The sequence below is a fragment of the Pinus tabuliformis genome, chromosome 7 (genome assembly GCF_031772625.1).
Source record: "Pinus tabuliformis cultivar Carrire ecotype Pingquan chromosome 7, CPIR1, whole genome shotgun sequence".
Lineage (NCBI taxonomy): Eukaryota > Viridiplantae > Streptophyta > Pinopsida > Pinales > Pinaceae > Pinus > Pinus tabuliformis.
Window position 1 is genome coordinate 1,180,046,243 of NC_142293.1, and position 18,022 is coordinate 1,180,064,264.

Genomic DNA, 18,022 nt, shown 5'->3' on the forward strand with positions numbered 1-18,022 from the left:
TCCAGTATTGACTAACGTTTCTCCCATGAGTTGTATGGAGTCCTTAATGTTTCTTCTTCCTATTTCCCCCCCCCCCGCTTTATTTTGTCCATTCTGATCTGGTATATTTTCGTTTTGAGTCTCTTGGTTTTCTTCTATTGAGGCTTTGCCTTTTTCTAGTTGTTCTTTTATTGTTGGAAGGTTTCAGTATACAGCTTCTTTTGTTCTTCGGGAATAAACCTCTCATCCAGGTTCTTCCATTCATGCAGCAAGTTTTCCAACACTTCCTCTTCCTGGCTTAGGTCCTCCCTACTGGACTCCTAGTCTGTCTCCATCCGATCAGTTTGTTCATCTGTTTCCTTATCCTCTTCTGGTGTCTCACTCGGGGATTTTCTTTTAGCTAGGTTTCTTTCGCAGTTTTCACTGCAGTCTGAGCCTTTATCCTCCTGATTTTCCATGAGTTGATCTTCCTCATCCTCCTCTACCTGCAATATAACGAAACTTTTTGGTTTTATTGCGTCGGGTTGTTTGCCTTTCTTATCTTTTTGGGGGGTTTCCTTGTTGGCTTTCCTTCTGTTTCTCACCTCTTGGAATTCCTCCTGGTCTGGCTCTCTCTTTTTTTTTTTGGGCCCTCTGTTTTCTTCTTCCTCCCTGGTTATTGGAAATTCCTTTGCTAGATGGCCGTGGATATGGCACCTGCGACACCTAAACGGGATGTGTTCATAGTCTATGTTCTGCTGCCAAATTTCTTCATGATATTCAAGCTCTATGGTGTCAGGGATGGGGTTTGCTAGGTTCATGTAGACATAGATCCTGGCATACGAGGTGTATCTACCTTTCTTTGTAGTTTCTGCTATTTTTACAAAGCTTCCTATTCAATTGCCTATTCCTTCCAGGATATCCGGGTCCCAGAAGTCTATGGGGAGCCCAAATAAGTGGACCCAGATAGGAGAAGCCAGAAAGGTTTCTTTGTCAGGGTTATAGCAATCTTCCCAGAAGCGCATGAACAGACCAACATTATTATAAAAATACGGGCCATTATCAAATACCTTTTCTCTATCTTTCAGGTTAAATAAGATTACCGTAAAGAAGCCTTTCGCTCCCAGCTTGAGCTCGATGTGGCCTTGTGGCTGCCATTTCTGCTGTATCCACTTGTTGAGGTCTCTTTCCGACAGCCAGACTCCGAAAAAATTGCAGATAATGGCATGGTCCATCATGTAACTTCGGTACTTTTCCAGCTTGTTTGCTGGGATCACATATCTGGGTTTCTCTATTGTACATGGCAGGCACTTTCCTCTGCGGCCTGATTGCCAGGCAGCTCCTAGCACTGGGCCCGTGTTCTTCCGTTCCTCTGACTCTTGGATACTCTATCCATCTCCTGCCACCGTATCTCGGTAGGAGGGGATCTCTCCCCTCCTGACATATTCTGTCATACCTTTATTGCTTTGGTTGCGGTCAGTTGTTGCTGGATTCGTCTGAGTCGGTTTTCCACACTTCCTTCACGACTTCCTTAGGTTTTCACCTCCTTGCCGCCATGAGGGTTTGAGTTGCAGAGCGCATTCTGGCTCCGATAATAATATTTGATTATAATATTATAATAATATTATATTATTATAATAATATACAAATATAATTATTATTATAATAATAATATAATCAATATTACAATCATATATTATTATAATAATAACAATAAAGGCCAATTATTTATTTATGATAATTAATAACTATACAAATAATAGCAACTATATTCTTATATATTTATATATTTATGATTATTATATGAATTTTATTATAATAATATAAACTCATAATGTTATTAGTATTATTAAATATTAATTATTATTCTTAGGCTTTAGTGTTTTTAATATTTATCTTAGGGTTTGTATACATTGGGTTTATAATATTAGTCCCTTTTGTTTATTATTAACTAAGGGTTTAATACTAAAATCCTAAGGGATTATGAACCAACGGGAATAATATTAAACAAAAAGGACTAATATTATAAACCCAAGGAACTAATAAACCCAACTCTTTAATATTATAAACCTAAGGAATTAGTGAATCCAACGGATAAATAATAAAAACCTAAGGGTTCAAGAAGCACAAGGAATTGATATTACAAACACAAGAGAAACATAAAGATGATGATGATTGATATTATAAACCAAAGTTAATAATAAACCCAAAGGATTAATACTAAAACCCCAAGAGATTATGAACTGAAGGGAAGAAAGTTAAACACAAGGGACTAATATTATAAACCCAACATTGGTAAACCCTAACATAAATATTAGAAAGACTAGAATAAACATGGTTTATTTTTATGGTGGGAGAATCCTTGTCACAATGTGACATTCAACCATGGTTGGCCATGGTTGTCTATGATTGACAATGGTTGACCATGTTTGATATTATAAACCTAAGGGAATAATAAGCCCAAGGCATTGATATTATAAACCCCAAGGTATAATAAAACTAAGTGATTAATACTAAAACCCCAAGGGATTATGAACCCAAGGGAATAATATTAAACCTATGGGACTAATATTATAAACCCAACATTGTTAAACCCAAATATAAACGCTACAAACATTGAAATAAACATGGTTTATTTTCATGGTGAGTCAATCTTTGTCAAAATGCAACATTCAACCAAGGGACTAATATTATAAAACCAACATTGGTAAACCCAAATATAAATACTACAAATACTAAAATAAACATGGTTTATTTTGACTGTGAGACAATTCTTGTCACAATGCGACAATCAACCATGGCTGATGATGATTGGCTATGATTGACAATGGTTTACCATGATTTATATTATATCCAAAGGGAATAATAAACCCAAGGGATTGATATTATAAACCCAAATGAATAATAAACCGAAGGGATTAATACTAAAACCCAAGGGAATAATATTAAACCCATGAGACTAATATTATAAACTTCACATTGAGTAAAGGCAAATATCAACACTGCAAACACTAAAATAAACATAGTTTATTTTGATGGTGAGATAATCCTTGTTACAATGTGACATTCAAACATGGTTCACCATGTTTGGCTACGATGTATATTATAAACCTAAGGGAATGAAATAACCCAAATTTTGATACTATAGACCAAATGAATAATGAATCGAAGGGAGCAGTACTAAAACCCTAAGGGATTATGAACCTAAGGGAACAATGTTAAGCCCAAGGGACTAATATTATAAACCCAATATTCGTAAACCCAAATATAAATATTACAAACACTAAAATAAACATGTTTTATTTTCATGGTGAGACAATCTTTGTCAAAATATGACATTCAAGTTTGAGACTAATATTATAAACCCAACATTGATAAACCCAAATAAAAATACTACAAACACTAAAATAAACATGGGAAAAATAATTTATTAAATCGTTGCTTTCAAATCCTTCCTATCGGGACTAAAACCCTCTCATTAACCTTTAAAAAACCTTCACTAACCCTTTAGCTGCACATATATAACCTTTTCCTGTTTAAACCTTGGTTACATATATATTTAGCACATAAACCTTCAATCGGTGCTATTTTCTTAATAAACCATTTACAAAGGAAATACACGCTTACCACATCTTTTCAGCCTTGGTACAAACTTGGCATGCTTTTCGAGATTTACCTTTTCTCTTATCACAATCACGATTCTTTGCGGGTTTTGTTAACAAAGACCTCTATCCCATCCGATATTCAATAATGTGATTTCGGGTCTGCTCTTTTGTATGTTGCATTACTTCTCTATTGTTGATCTTCTCCCAAAATATCTAATGTTTCACATTGGTTTTGGGTTGACCACACACACGGGGATTAACCGCTCGATAAAGCGGTTTCCCCACTCCATCACTTTTCCACACGTCGTGATATGTATTGAATTGGTTGATCAATGCTCAAACCACTTACCATCTAGTCCTCACCCGAAATACCACCTAAGGTTATAAACTTGACTTTTCTCTGCATTAACTCCCGTGCTCCTTCACCATATGATGATCGTCGATTTATGAGATTGAGAGTTCTCGCTCTTTGTCATCACACTGTTGATCTATAAGATCCAACTGTTCCCGTATATTGAAACCACACTTCTTTGTTCGTCCCTTTAAATTAACTTTAATTGATTCTTCAGTGTTTTCTCTGTGTTTTTTATTTTTCTTCAGGGTTTCTTTCTTCAACAATTCTGTTGCTAGAACCAGGGGCACTAAAGAGTAAATCTCACACTGTAAACATTTTTAAAAAGAACAAAACTCCATGTATAAGTGTTGGGACTTGAGGGCTAGAAGCAGAGGCACTAAAGAGAAACTCACACTGTAAGTGTCTCGAGATGAGTGTTCTGGGCTTACAAAAACTTTAAGTTTTTTTAACAGGTTTAAGATCATCAATAGAAATATGTTGTATTGTTCAAACTAAACAATGATTAATAAAATTAATAAATTTAAAAAAATTTACAATTACTAATAAAATTATTATTTTATAACATTTTTAAAATAATGATAAAATAACCTAAAAAGGTCTTTTATTTATTAAATCATTTTATGATAACAATATTTTCATTTGTCCTGCCAATGTTATATAACTCAAACATGAAACCTTGAAAGAAAAAATCATGTTAATGACAGTTATTAAGTAGGCATTAATATGCATCATTGACTAGTCAATAAGTACTGCTTTTAGCGATAATGATGACTTTGACTTTTACTATGAGCATGAATAGAGATTGTCATTGTATTTTATTAAAAATAATAATAAATGAAAACAATTATTATACATGCTTAGATTGATAATAAAAAAAGGATAAAATTCATAAACACAAGAAGGTTCGGAGAAAGAGATGATCTCATATAAACTTTTGAATTTTACATACAATGTTTATTTCATAAACTCCCACTCTCTACAGTGATACATTCCTTGTTTTATCAAGATACCTCATCTCATTCCATAAATTAACAGAGACTTGAGCGCTTTCTAAGCCGAAGTCAATTAATGAAAAATATATTGAAACCATAAATGTTTCATAAAGTGAACCTTTAGAGAAAAGCTAAAATGTTTGACAAAGAGACGGTGTCCACCATTGCTAAACAATGACTACGGGTAAAGAAACTTTGATCAATACCCGATAATTCATTGCCGAAAAGAGCTGCGTAAAATCATAGACCCAGATATCGCCAAAGTCAAGTGGCTACTATTGTCAACAACTAAAAAACTTTCGCAGGAGGGGCACATGCTAACGGTTGACGCAAGGCTAAGAGGTGGCGACATTTTTAAAGATTTCAATTTTTCCAGCTCTATGTGAAGATTTCTATTCTCATATGTAAGTGCCTCATTATATCTCTTCAGAAGCTCGCAGTCCATTTCTGTTTTCTTAAGCTTCATCCTCAAACAAATTCATAACATTTAATTAACCTATAACAAAAATAAGTCAATAAAAATTTCAACACAACAGGATATCCATTTGATCAAAAGTTTTCCGAACTATAAATTTGCGCAACAATTGATTTCCAAGTCATTCTTCATAGTTACAGGCCAAATTATGTAGCTGTTGATTCCAAAATGGAACTTTCCATATGAATTTCGACATGCAAAATACAGTGAATCAATAAAGGATTGGAGCTAACCTTGATTGTCTATTCTGGAACCACACCTTAACTTGTCGATGGAAGAGATTCAACTATAAGGCCAATGCATGCTTTTCCTTCTGCGGAAGAAGAAGAAGTTACATTGGCCAAAAGCATGACAAAACACAAACGATAGAGCAATAACCTATAAGTGAACACTGTGTATAGAAACTTACACGTTCGGGCACCCTGTTCTTTCTGAAGCTTTCTTCCAAAACAACACATTGTTCTCTGGATAGTCTAAGCTTCTTCCTAGAACAACCCTCCTCTTCTACATCGCTGAGCACCCTCGACCAAACTCGGTCATTCTCCAACTCCTCATCATCATCCTGTCTTTGGGATGGAATCTGCATGTATGTTTATTATCTACCATAATCTGTCTTTACACAGAAACTCATATATCGACTTATTTAAATAGGCCATCTTTCTATATTCTTGACCTCACTCTAATGCGATTTGCGATTAGATCTTGGCCCTTGATCTGGCACTTGATCTAACGGTTTTCGCTTGTCAGATCAACCAACTTGCACGACAAACCACAACCGTTGATCTGCACGCACAAGATCGAACGACTGTAAGGGATTTCGGGTGGACTAGTAGCCAGAGGATTAACCGCCCAAAAAAGTGGTTTCCTCTCTCCTTCTCGTTGGTATGTGTTGCTCGATGAGTGGCATTGGGTACTTACCCTTCAATACCGCTCAAGGATTTGAGGGCGTTCGGAATACCACTTTTACTGTTGCAAAACCATTCCCCGTGAATTAACTCCACGCTTTTTCACCATTACTGTCTGTCGATCTGAAAGATCCGACGGTTATATATTATTTCATTTTCATGCTTCGTACTAGAAAAACACAAAGTTAATCGAAATCGTGGCGTTTTCTATAAACGTCAATGTTTGTTGCTCACGGAAATTAAATACAAAATTATTAAACCATTAAAATTTTTGGGAGAGCACTTAAAAAAAAGACCAGAACCTTCTTTTTTCTACGGGTTAGTCATATCATGGAAAATTTATACAGAATCGATTCCCTTCTTTTTTCTACGGGCTAGTCATCTCATTTGAATCAAAGTGGAAAAATATCGTGGAAGGAAAATGTGTCGATACCTGTAAGATGAGCTGGTGGCTCTTATTGTCTATCCATTATGAATCCTTTGAGCATACTTGATTCTCCGCACCTTCTCCATAGCTACCTCATTTCCCAAACTCTTGCATTCCTTTTTTCCTTCATGTAATAAAATTTAACATTAGAATTTAGGAAATAATTCAATCAGATACCAACTACACCAAATTATTAGAGACAGCCGAGAGAGGATGGAAACAATTAAAAACGCAATCACTAAGAAAGGGTTTCTCCAATGTTGAAACCTGAAAAAATAGTAGGTAGATAAAAGGAAGGCTATGAAAGATTTGTCACCTTTTTTACTAGATAGAAGCCGAGAGAAGCCCTTCAAATCTTTAGAGTAATCAGCGCTTGCATTCCAGTAATCCTTCAACAATTCCAATAATAATTATCAAACTGGAAATGATTAATATAAGAGCGAGCGTTAGACTCCGCTTCGGGTTATCTTCATGGAGGAGGCCAATTGAAACGACAAGTGATGGCTATATGAAATTGAAACTGTTAGTGATTGCCAAGCTAAATCAATGTCTTACATCCCTCTGGCCACGTTTCGTATAGGAGAATTGAAACAGTGAGTGATGTCTAGCCGGTATTGAAACTGTTGGTGTTCCTAAGGTAAATGACACTGATGGTGATGGCGATTTGTATCTTTCACAACCATTTTTAATCTTTCCACTTCGTCTTAATCATAACAGGTGGCGATTAACAAATGGTATGATAAATTTTTAATCACTCTTTGTAAAAAAATAATTTAAGTATGCTTTAAACATGTGATTTAGACATGCAAGTAAGTTAGTGGTGTGAATTCTATCCATTGATATAGTGGCAACCACGAGAATATATTGGGATCTTTCAATTTAAGCCATCGGATCAAAAATATTAATTAAGAAAATGATTAAAAAGCCCAAATCCAATAGGAGAGAAGCTTATCGGCCTAATAAGTAACGACTTGAATAATGCTAAGCTTTGTGAACTAATGAACGTTCCCTTCCTCATATCTCTCATATCGTAGATAGAGAATATGAGAGAGGAGTAAAGTGAATTTTTTTACTCACTCTTGTCCTTCTAAAAAGCTGGTAGGTCGATGTTAACGAAGGAAACTAACTTCCTGACTACACTATGAACTTTAGAGAAGTGAGGATTTCAAAAATATTCCAGAATAAGAGTCAGGTTAATTGAAGTCAATTTTTTATTTCAGAATGGATGGGACTGTCGAGCGTGAGTTTAATTGAAATCCAAAATTTCACCTTACTTCTGCCTACCTATTAACTGAAGTAAACTAAATTACAGATAACCAAAGTAAATTGCAAATTTCAAAAATATTTTAAAATATAACTGGAGCTGATGCTAAATTCCAATATAATTTTTAACTACTAATTACTGTCCGGACGAAATAGGCTGCTAACTGTTCCCGCGAAATAGGCTACTGCCTTAAAAAGAAATGACGATAGTAACTGTCAATCTATATGTGCTCGAATTTCATAATATGGTATGCTCTTGTTAATTACAATATTTTAATCCACTAAATTCGGTCGTACTGATAAAAACAATTTGAAAAATCAGGTAATCGAATCGGTTCGCGCTTTAATATGACAGTTCCAAATTCGTTACGGACGAATCCCGAGCTTCACAATAAAATAAAATAAATTCCTAGCACCACTGACGTTTGAAACAGAATTTAGGATCCATGAGATGGCATATACGGTGAAAGTTTTTCTGTGTGAAATAATTTGGTAACAACTTATGGATTATAATAGTACTGTATTTTTATTAGAAATTTGAATAAATAAGAAATTACAATATTAATATTTTATATTATAAAATAAAACAAAAGTTGATTCGATTATATAAACAGATAATTAAAAATAATAGAAGATATTGTTAATGGTTGTTACAAAGCAGAATGTAATCTAGTTTTAGAAATAAGTGATAGTGATTGAGAGTTTTATATATTTTATTCATTATAATATAAATGTTGATTACAATCTGGAATTACTGTAATGTGGAATCTGTACCAAGTTTATATTGGGAACCATATAATCTAGGGTATAGTTAGGTATATGAATGAGTATAAAAATTTTCATAATCTATAATTTGTTTTTTATATAAAATTATGTACTTTGTTAAAATATATCATTTTACTTTATAATTTAATAAGATATAATTATACACTTTGTTAGAATATATCATTTTATTTGTTAACTTTTATTATTAGAAATAATTTTTAAAAAGCTATTAAAATTTTCGATATTATATTATTCTATTTCAATTTTGTTAGATCTAAAACTTTTGTAATCTATAACTTAGAAAACAGTTTTTGAAATTAACCACGTTGTAAGAATTGGATATAATTAATCCTTACCATATGATTAATCAGAAAACATTTTCTATATTTCATTTTTTTTTAAATATTGAAAAATATAATATATTCTTCAAAATAATTACACTCTAGAATTAGTTCAGGATTGAATTGTAGACAATTAATTAAATTGAGTTCATATTGGAATTGGAATTCTAATTTGGTAACTACGTTTTAATCTAAATATATGATCACAGAGTTAACTTCTGCTTCTCAAAATTTGAATTCAATTGGGTAACTATGTTTTAATCTAAATATATGATCACATAGTTAACCGCTGCTTCTTAAATGAAGTTGCAATTGAATTAGTCTTTTGTTAATGCAGTTTTCATAGAGATCTGAGATGGCCCAAAGGGGTGGAGCTCATACCCGTACACTGCAGCAGCCATGACGATTTTCAGATAACTATACCTGCACTTGAAGCAGCCTATCAGAAAGTCAGGGCTCGAAATATACATGTGAAGGGTCCTTTAATCACAAATCCTTCAAATCCATTAGGAACAGTTATGGACGCTATCACTCTAAGAAAGCTGCTTGCTCTTGTGTCTGAGAAGAACATTCATCTTGTCTGCGACGAGATCTATTCGGGATCAGTATTTTCATCACCAAAGAAGTTCACAAATATTGCAGAAATTTTGGGCACTAATAAAATTTATCAGAGCGAGCGTGTTCATATTGTTTACAGTTTGTCGAAAGACCTAGGACTACCGGGCTTCCGAGTCGGCGTCATTTACTCTTACAACGATACAGTGGTTACTGCTGCTCGCAGAGTTATTCGTTGGTTTCTTCACAGACACAACACCTGATAGCTTCAATGCTATCTGATACGGAATTTGCAAGAAAATATTTAGCAGAGAATAGTAAAAGGCTACGAGAGAGACACCAAATGTTCGTTTCTGGACTTCGTGTGGCTTGCATCAATTGTTTGAATAGCAACGCCGGTTTGTCCTGTTGGGCGGATCTCAGATATCTTCTGCAATCCCGTAACGAGGAAGGAGAGATTAGGCTGTGGAAGATAATCCTAAAAGAGATTGGATTGAATGTTTCTCCTGGTTCTTCTTGCCACTGTAGTGAACCTGGGTGGTTTAGGTTCTGTTTTGCCAATATGACCGATCATACTGTGAAAAAGTCACTGAATCGGATTCAGCGTTTTATGGGGAGCTGGAGATCGAATGAGCTCTATGATGATGGGAGGGCATATCAGAAAAAAGTTAAAACAGCTGAATACAGATGAAGCTAACGAAAATGCCGTTGATGCTGGCGACGGGTTGTTGACGGCGGAAGAAGCCTATCAGTTCATCAGTTGGACTTTATCAGTTCATTCAAATAAACTAAAGGACAGTTCGAAGTAGAAGCCTAAATCTTTATTGATGACCTGCCTTATTATTGAAAGGTAGTCTATGTGTGATGAGTACGTGATACGACTATAATTGATATGGTCATGGAATGGTTTATATTCTTTGTATATACTAAAAGAAATGTTTTCAATTAAATATCCTTTATATATTATAAGAAACATCAATTACTCTCAATTGAAAATCGGAGGGTTGAAATTTGCATCTCAATCACTCGACGTGTCAAAAAGTAGTATAAGCATGTCTAAAACCAATTGCGGTTATACTACAATGCAATGGACATATAATCTTCACTATGGCTCTAATTATGTTTATGGGGGCTTACAATTATGTCTAGCATATATTTATTCTGAATTTTAAATTAATTATTATTATTTATATTTTATAATATTTTTATTAGTATGTTAAAATTTATTTTTAAAATAATTAAGTTTTTAACATTTAATTAAATTTTAATAATATAAAATTATAAAATAATTTAGTTTTTTTTAAATGTGGTATTGATAAATTATGGTATTAACATATGATTTTGTTACAAAATATGTTAACAAATTAAACATCTAAATGATAAAGTAATAAGGAATCTTCATAAATAATAATTAAACCGTAAGGTATTTCTTTCCTAGAGGAATTCCCCTCCTACCCACCTATCTTCACTGTGCACCCTTGGATCTTTTGTTAGACAATTGAATTATAATCATCGATTGATTTGAGATACACCTGATGTATTTCAATATGGAGTGGATTTTCTGTGAAATTATGGATAGGTTAAATTACAACTCTTGGCAAGCCCAGTGTTATTTCAATTTGAAAAGTAAATACAATCTTCCTATTTTACAAATGGTCTTTTTTTTTCGTCTAGAAACTTGTGGAATTTTATTTTGGAGGAATGTTTTTTCATTTTTCAAGTCTGTTGATGCTTAAACCCAAAGGTGTTCCTAGTGACACATTTCGCTTTTAACGCCATGGTTATGCACGTCTTGGGTAAAATGTTGGAATTTCAATGCCAACTCTCTTGCAAACGAAAGTATGTTAATATGGAGTGGCTTTTCCTCACTGTGCACCCTTGGATTTTTTGTTAGACGATCAAATTATAATCATCCATTGACTTGAGATACACCAACATGTGCCAGTTGTGACTGGTTACTAGAAACTTGTGGGTGATGGCAGTTGTAAAACTTGTAGAGGATGGCAGTGAATGCTCATTTCTAGATGAATTCACCATTCCCCTTGAGCCATTGGAAGTTTGTTTGGAGACCCTGAATAATTACACGTTTGGCATTTTTAGCATGCCATTTGTGGATTTTGATGAAAATGTGCATAGTAAAGATGGATTCAAGATGTTGGAGAACCTTTGTTTTGCAGTCTACTTGAGGACTGAACCTCTACTCTGTTAGAAATATTTGGGGAATTTAATTTTCATTTTCGCGAGAGGAAGAGAGATATAACTTTCGTGAAGCTACTTTCGTGAAACTAGGTTCATGCACCGTGAAGCAGATTTCGCAGAGCTACCTTCGCCCAACGAGGCTAATTTCCAAGACTTGGATTTCGTGCACCTCAGAACTATTCCAAAGGCTTAATGAATACTCACAGAAAAAATAAAAAAAAAGATAGGTTTGGAGCAACAAACTAAAACTTAGTATTCATTTCTTAAATATAAAAATACATCTACATGAGACTACGGCTCATTTACAAAATAAAATAAAATTTTACATAGATTTAAACTTACGCAGAGTAACACACACTAAAACAGAGTAACTGTTGTTTTCACGCGCCCACCAAAAATTTCTCCACCATTTTCTCCAAAGAGACTTGCCCTCTTTTCTTACTTCTTGCTCTCTAACCTCTTTACACAGTCTAACCTCTACAAAATGACTTTTTCATTCATATATAACTCAACATACAATTTTACATTTAATTCATGAGAGAGCGAAATTAATTCCGATGTTCTTGTTGAGTGTGATCATAGTCGCACAGGTGTTTTTCGAGTGTGGGCAAGGTTGTTGAATTAATGCTTGCCCATATCAGTTTACTTAAGTACATAAATTCTTTAAATTCCTTTGCTGGGTTTCTGAATGGTTCGTGTTTGGCTTCGGTCCTTTTATCTTCACGCTGAGATGCAACCTGCAAAAATGTCTTCAAGCAAACATGCAACCTGCATTTGCAAAAATGTCTTGAGGCAGAGACGCAACCTGCAAAAGTGTCTGACATGTATGGCTGCAAAGGTGTCTGACATGTATGGCTGCTATCCAGTTGCTTATTGCGGTGGTTGGGATTATTATTTTCAACACTCCCCCTTAATCACAACTGCACCATTGATAATTCCCAAACAGTTTCTGAGATAAACAAAAATTTTTCCTGCCAATGGCTTTGTGAAAATATCAGCAAGCTGTTCGTGTGACCTGCAGTGTTGCAACATAATTTCATCATTGTTAATCGACTCTCTAATAAAATGATATTTAGCATCAACACGCTTGGTCCTTTTGTGGAAGACAAAATTCTTTGACAATGAAATTGCTGAGGTGTTGTCGCAGAAAATAGTTGTCGCGCCCACGAAGATCCCTCAACATCCTTCTCATCCAAACTGCCTGACATGTTGTTGCTATTGCTGTGACATATTCAGCTTCTGCTGTTGACAGTGACACTATTGACTGCTTCTTAGAGGCCCATGAAATGGCTCTGGAACCCAAATGAAAACATATCTTGACGTGCTCTTTCTATCATCGACACTGTCTGCCCAATCACTGTTAGTGTAACCAACCAGCTTGAAATCACTGGTTGCTGTGTACAAAATGTCATACTGTTTTTTCCCATTGACATACCTCAAAATCATTTTCGCTGCTTGCCAATGTGTCTCCTTGGGTGTGTCCATGAACCTTCACACTAAACTTACTGTGTGCATTATATCTGGCTTAGTGGCAGTCAAATACATCAGGCTGCCTATCATGCTTTTGTATAATGTTAGATTGACATTACTGCTGCAATCTTCTTTGCTCAACTTCAACCCTATGACAGTTCGAGTTGGTGTGGAGTTGTTGTTCTGCATTTTAAACCTCTCCAAAATTTCTGCCACATACTTTGCTTAAGAGATAAAAATGCCATTTTCTATTCACTTCACTTCTATGCCCAAAAAATATCTTAGCAATCTCAAGTCAGTCATTTCAAACTCACTCTTCATTACTTGTTTAAAATCAGTGATGACAAAATCATCACTGCCTATAAGGATCAAATCGTCTACATATAAGACAACAATGAGAATCTCACATTCGCTCTCTTTGATGTAGAGAGTAGGCTCACTGTCACATTTGTTGAAACCATTGTTCAACAAGTAAGCATCTATCCTGCTGTACCATGCACGCGGTGCTTGCTTCAATCCATAAAGAGCTTTTTTCAATTGATATACTTTGTCTTTTTGTCCTTCAATCTCATAACTAGGCGGTTGCGTGACATACACTTCCTCTTTCAACACTCCATTCAAGAACGTTGACTTTATGTCCATCTGATACATTGTCCATTTATGCTGCACGACAATCACCACAACTGTGCGCACAGTCTCCATCCGCGCGACTAGAGCGAATGTCTCTCCGTAATCTCTTCCATGTTGCTTCTTGTATCCTTTGACAACTAACCTCGCTTTGTGCCTTTCAATCTTTCCCTCAATACTGCTTTTGGTCTTATAGACCCACTTCATTCCAATGACATGTTTTCCTTTCGGAATGCTCACTAACTCCCATGTGTCATTCCTTTCTATTGCTTCTATTTCTTCCTCCATTTCTGCAACCGATTTTTCTTCTTTGACTGCATCTTCAAAGTGGATTGGGTCATCTACATGACAAAATAATGAAAATAAGGAATTCAGACTTGCGCTACTATCAACTTCAACTTGCTCATAAATTTCATTTAAAGTTCTGAATTTTGGCCTTCTTGTGCTTGCTGAACAGGACTTGATATGTCACTTGGTGTCGCTCTTCGTGGTGTGCTTGGAGAATGTTAAGTTATGGTATGTTCTATGCTTATAACAATTTACTTCTTTTTCTTATTATATTCCACCGATTAGCAATCATATGTACATAAAGTAAAGTGCAGATAGAACATTAAACGATCGACAGAAAACAAGCCAAGACAAGAGACACAAGATGTGGCGGCTAGTTAGGGACAAACCCCACAATGTGTGGGGAAACCCTTTGATCAAATCTTCTTTTATCTTCAATAATTCAGCAGAGAGAAATAGTACAATAAATCTGATTCATATCGGCAGTAGCAAACCCTAGATCAGTAGCATCATCATTAGTGGCTTCATTATCAAACTAGGGCAGACCATATCTCACAAACCGACAGTCGGATTGACTTCATTCCACCACCAAAAGTTTCGGCTTCCAAAGGAGGTTCAGATGAATCTACAGCGCAGTTTAGATGAGGAGATCTTCTAGGCCACGCAAGTCAATCTTTACTTCTGCAGTTGCAGCTTCAGTTTCAGCAGTTTCCAGCTTCAAACTAGGGTAGTCGATATCTTGCAAACCGTTCGTCGGATTGACTTCATTCCACCACCAAAAGTTGCGGATTTCAAAGGGGGTTCAGATGAACCTACAACGCAGTTCCAAAGAGGAGATCTTCTAGGCCACGCAAGTCAATCTTTACTTCTGCAGTTGCAGCTTCAATTTCAGCAGTTTCCGGCTTCAAACTAGGGCAGTCGATATCTTGCAAACCGTTCGTCGGATTGACTTCATTCCACCACAAAAAGTTGCGGCTTTTAAAGGAGGTTCAGATGAACCTATAGCACAGTTCCAAAGGGGAGATCTTCTAGGCCACGCAAGTCAATCTTTACTTCTACAGTTGCAGCTTCAAATTCAACAGCTTCCAGCTTCACATGTGTGAGAGAGAGAGAGACCCATTTCAGCGCAGTAGAGAATAGACTCATGTTTGCGCAGTAGAGAGAGAGAGAGATGTGATGAGATGAGTGAGTCCAAATGAGGAAAAGTCCTCTTATATTTATACACAACGTTGGTGTGTGAATAGATGCGACTGTTGGGCTTCTGAGCCTACATGAGTTGTACGCCGGCTTGATAATAATTCCATAATCAAAATAAATTTATATCTCCATGAATACTTATCAGAATCGGATGATATTTATATCAATCCTACACCTCTCGACGAGAGGAATCTAATAAAAATATTATCAGCCATGAATAAGATGACCCACATGAAGTTTTTCCCTGGTTGCCAATTTTAACACTCCCTCTCAACCATGGAGAACTTCATCTGCAATCTGTCTATTGGTTGTTACTATTCATCCATCAAATGCACTACCTTGTACAGCCTGACCCTTGCCCTGCTCTGCTCTATTTTTCCTGTTCTGCTTTGTCTTGTTCTGCCTTGCACTGATCTGTACTGTTTTTCTCTGTTCTGCTCTGCTCTTGCATTGTTCTGTTCTGCTCTGCTTTTGTCTGAATTATGAAGAAGAAGAAATGATCGAGGATGTATCATACTAACTCAAAGTCAGTCTTAGAGTATGTACCACTGGTCCCAGACCAGTCTCAACCAACCCGAAGTCAGCGTCATAGTTAGTACAACTCCACTGGTCGTAGACCAATATCATCCTCCACTGACTCAAAGTCAGTCTTAGAGTATGTACCACTGATCCCAGACCAGTCTCAACCGACCCGAAGTCAGCATCATAGTATGGTACAACTCCTACCACTGGTCCCAGACCAGTATCATTAATCCCAGATCAATGGAGGTCATCCTAGCGTAGGGAGTACGGTAGTTACAACGATGCATCCATCGGTACTACTATGGTCCCTAACTTCATTTCCCTGCTCATTAATCAGATGATAGGTACTTCCCATGAGTCCTAGACTGCATGGGTAGGATGCCTCGACAGGAGAACTAATCAATCTTGTCCTCACAGGAGATCACATCAATCCTGCTACAATTGCCATGGAGAACACATCAATCCAGGCCTCACAAGAGAACACATCAATCTTGCTACAATTGCCATGGAGAACAGATCAATCCAGGCCTCACAGGAGAACACATCAATCCTACTACAATTGCCATGGAGAACACATCAATCCAGGCCGCCATGGAGAACACATCAATCCAGTCCTCACAGGAGAACACATCAATCCTGCTACAATCACCATGGAGAACACATCAATCCAGGATATCGAAGCAGATCCCAAGGTGAAATAGCACCCGGAAGTGCTCTTACTATCCACCACACTGCATGCCCAATCAACATCAGTATATCTAGGTAGTCTCACATCTCCGGCAGTGTATCTTAATCCATGAGAGATTGTGTCCTGAAGACATCTCAGAAAATTCCTGGCATCAATCCAGTGAGGCTCAACCAAATATGAGCTCACAATGCTAACTGCAAAAAAATATGTTCGGACAGAGGTTCACCAAGAACATCAATGCGAATGAGTTTATGAAACTCAGAGGCATTTCCCAAATCTGGTCCAACATCACTACCATATAACTTCTAAAAGTTAAGATCCTCAAGGTAGTCACAGGCTTGCAATCCATCATACCAAATCTTTCCAATATCTTTACCACATATTTCCCTTGAGATAGGAAAATTTCCCTTGGCTTCTGCCATACTTCAAGTCCTAGGAAGTAGTGCATCAGTCCTAGGTCTTTCATTTCAAATTCAGAGGCCAGCTCCCTCTTACATTTGTGAATGAGAGGGTCTGCACCTATTAGAAAGAGGTCATCCACATACAACACCAGTATGAGAGGCTTGTCATCTTCAACCTTAAAGTAAAGGTTAGGATCGGCTTCACTCCTAGTGAATCCCAGCTTCATCAAGTAGCTATCAATCCTCTCATACCATGCTTGGGGTGCTTGCTTCAGCCCATAGACAGCTTTCTTCAACCTGCATACATGAGATTTTCGATCATAAATCTCAAATACTTCGGGTTGCTCCACGTAGACCTCTTCTTTGATCGAGCCATGCAAGAATGCAGTCTTGACATCCATCTGATGTAGGTTCCATCCTTGTGAAGTGGCAAGGGCTATGATCGAGCGGATGGTCGTATGTCTGGAAACAGGTGAAAATATCTCATCATAGTCTATACCTTCCTTTTGGGAGAAACCTCGAGCAACAAAACGAGCCTTATACTTTTCCGTGCTTCCATCTGCTGCATGCTTTATCTTGTAAAGCCATTTTGAAGTAACAATTGTCTTGTCCAGGGTCTGGGAACTACTTCCCAGACATCATTCTCCATAATAGACTCATATTCATCGGTCGTAGCATCCTTCCATACTTGATGCTTGACGGCATCTGAGAATGACGAAGGCTCATTTTGTATGATCGTGCTCATGATGGTCAGGTATCCTTGATACCTATTAAGTTTCTTACTTTGACAGAAGGTTCCTCAGGGTGCAGCATGTCCTTTAGCATCATCAAGTATCCCCCTAAGCCATGAAGGCCTCTTCCTAGAAGAGGAAGGCTCATGTGGATGAGAATCTATCAGATCCATGGGTTCTTCTACATCAAGCATTGATTCATCATCCTTTTCTTTCGGTTCCCTGGTGTTGGCTTCTTGAGAGCTCCTCAAAGTCGGA

At 36.5% G+C, this 18,022-nt stretch overlaps 1 pseudogene; it reads left to right on the forward strand.

Moving 5' to 3' along the window:
* Positions 1-10,332, forward strand: part of LOC149251658 (1-aminocyclopropane-1-carboxylate synthase 7-like) — a 39,430-nt pseudogene extending 29,098 nt beyond the window's left edge.
* The last annotated feature ends 7,690 nt before the right edge of the window (positions 10,333-18,022 follow it).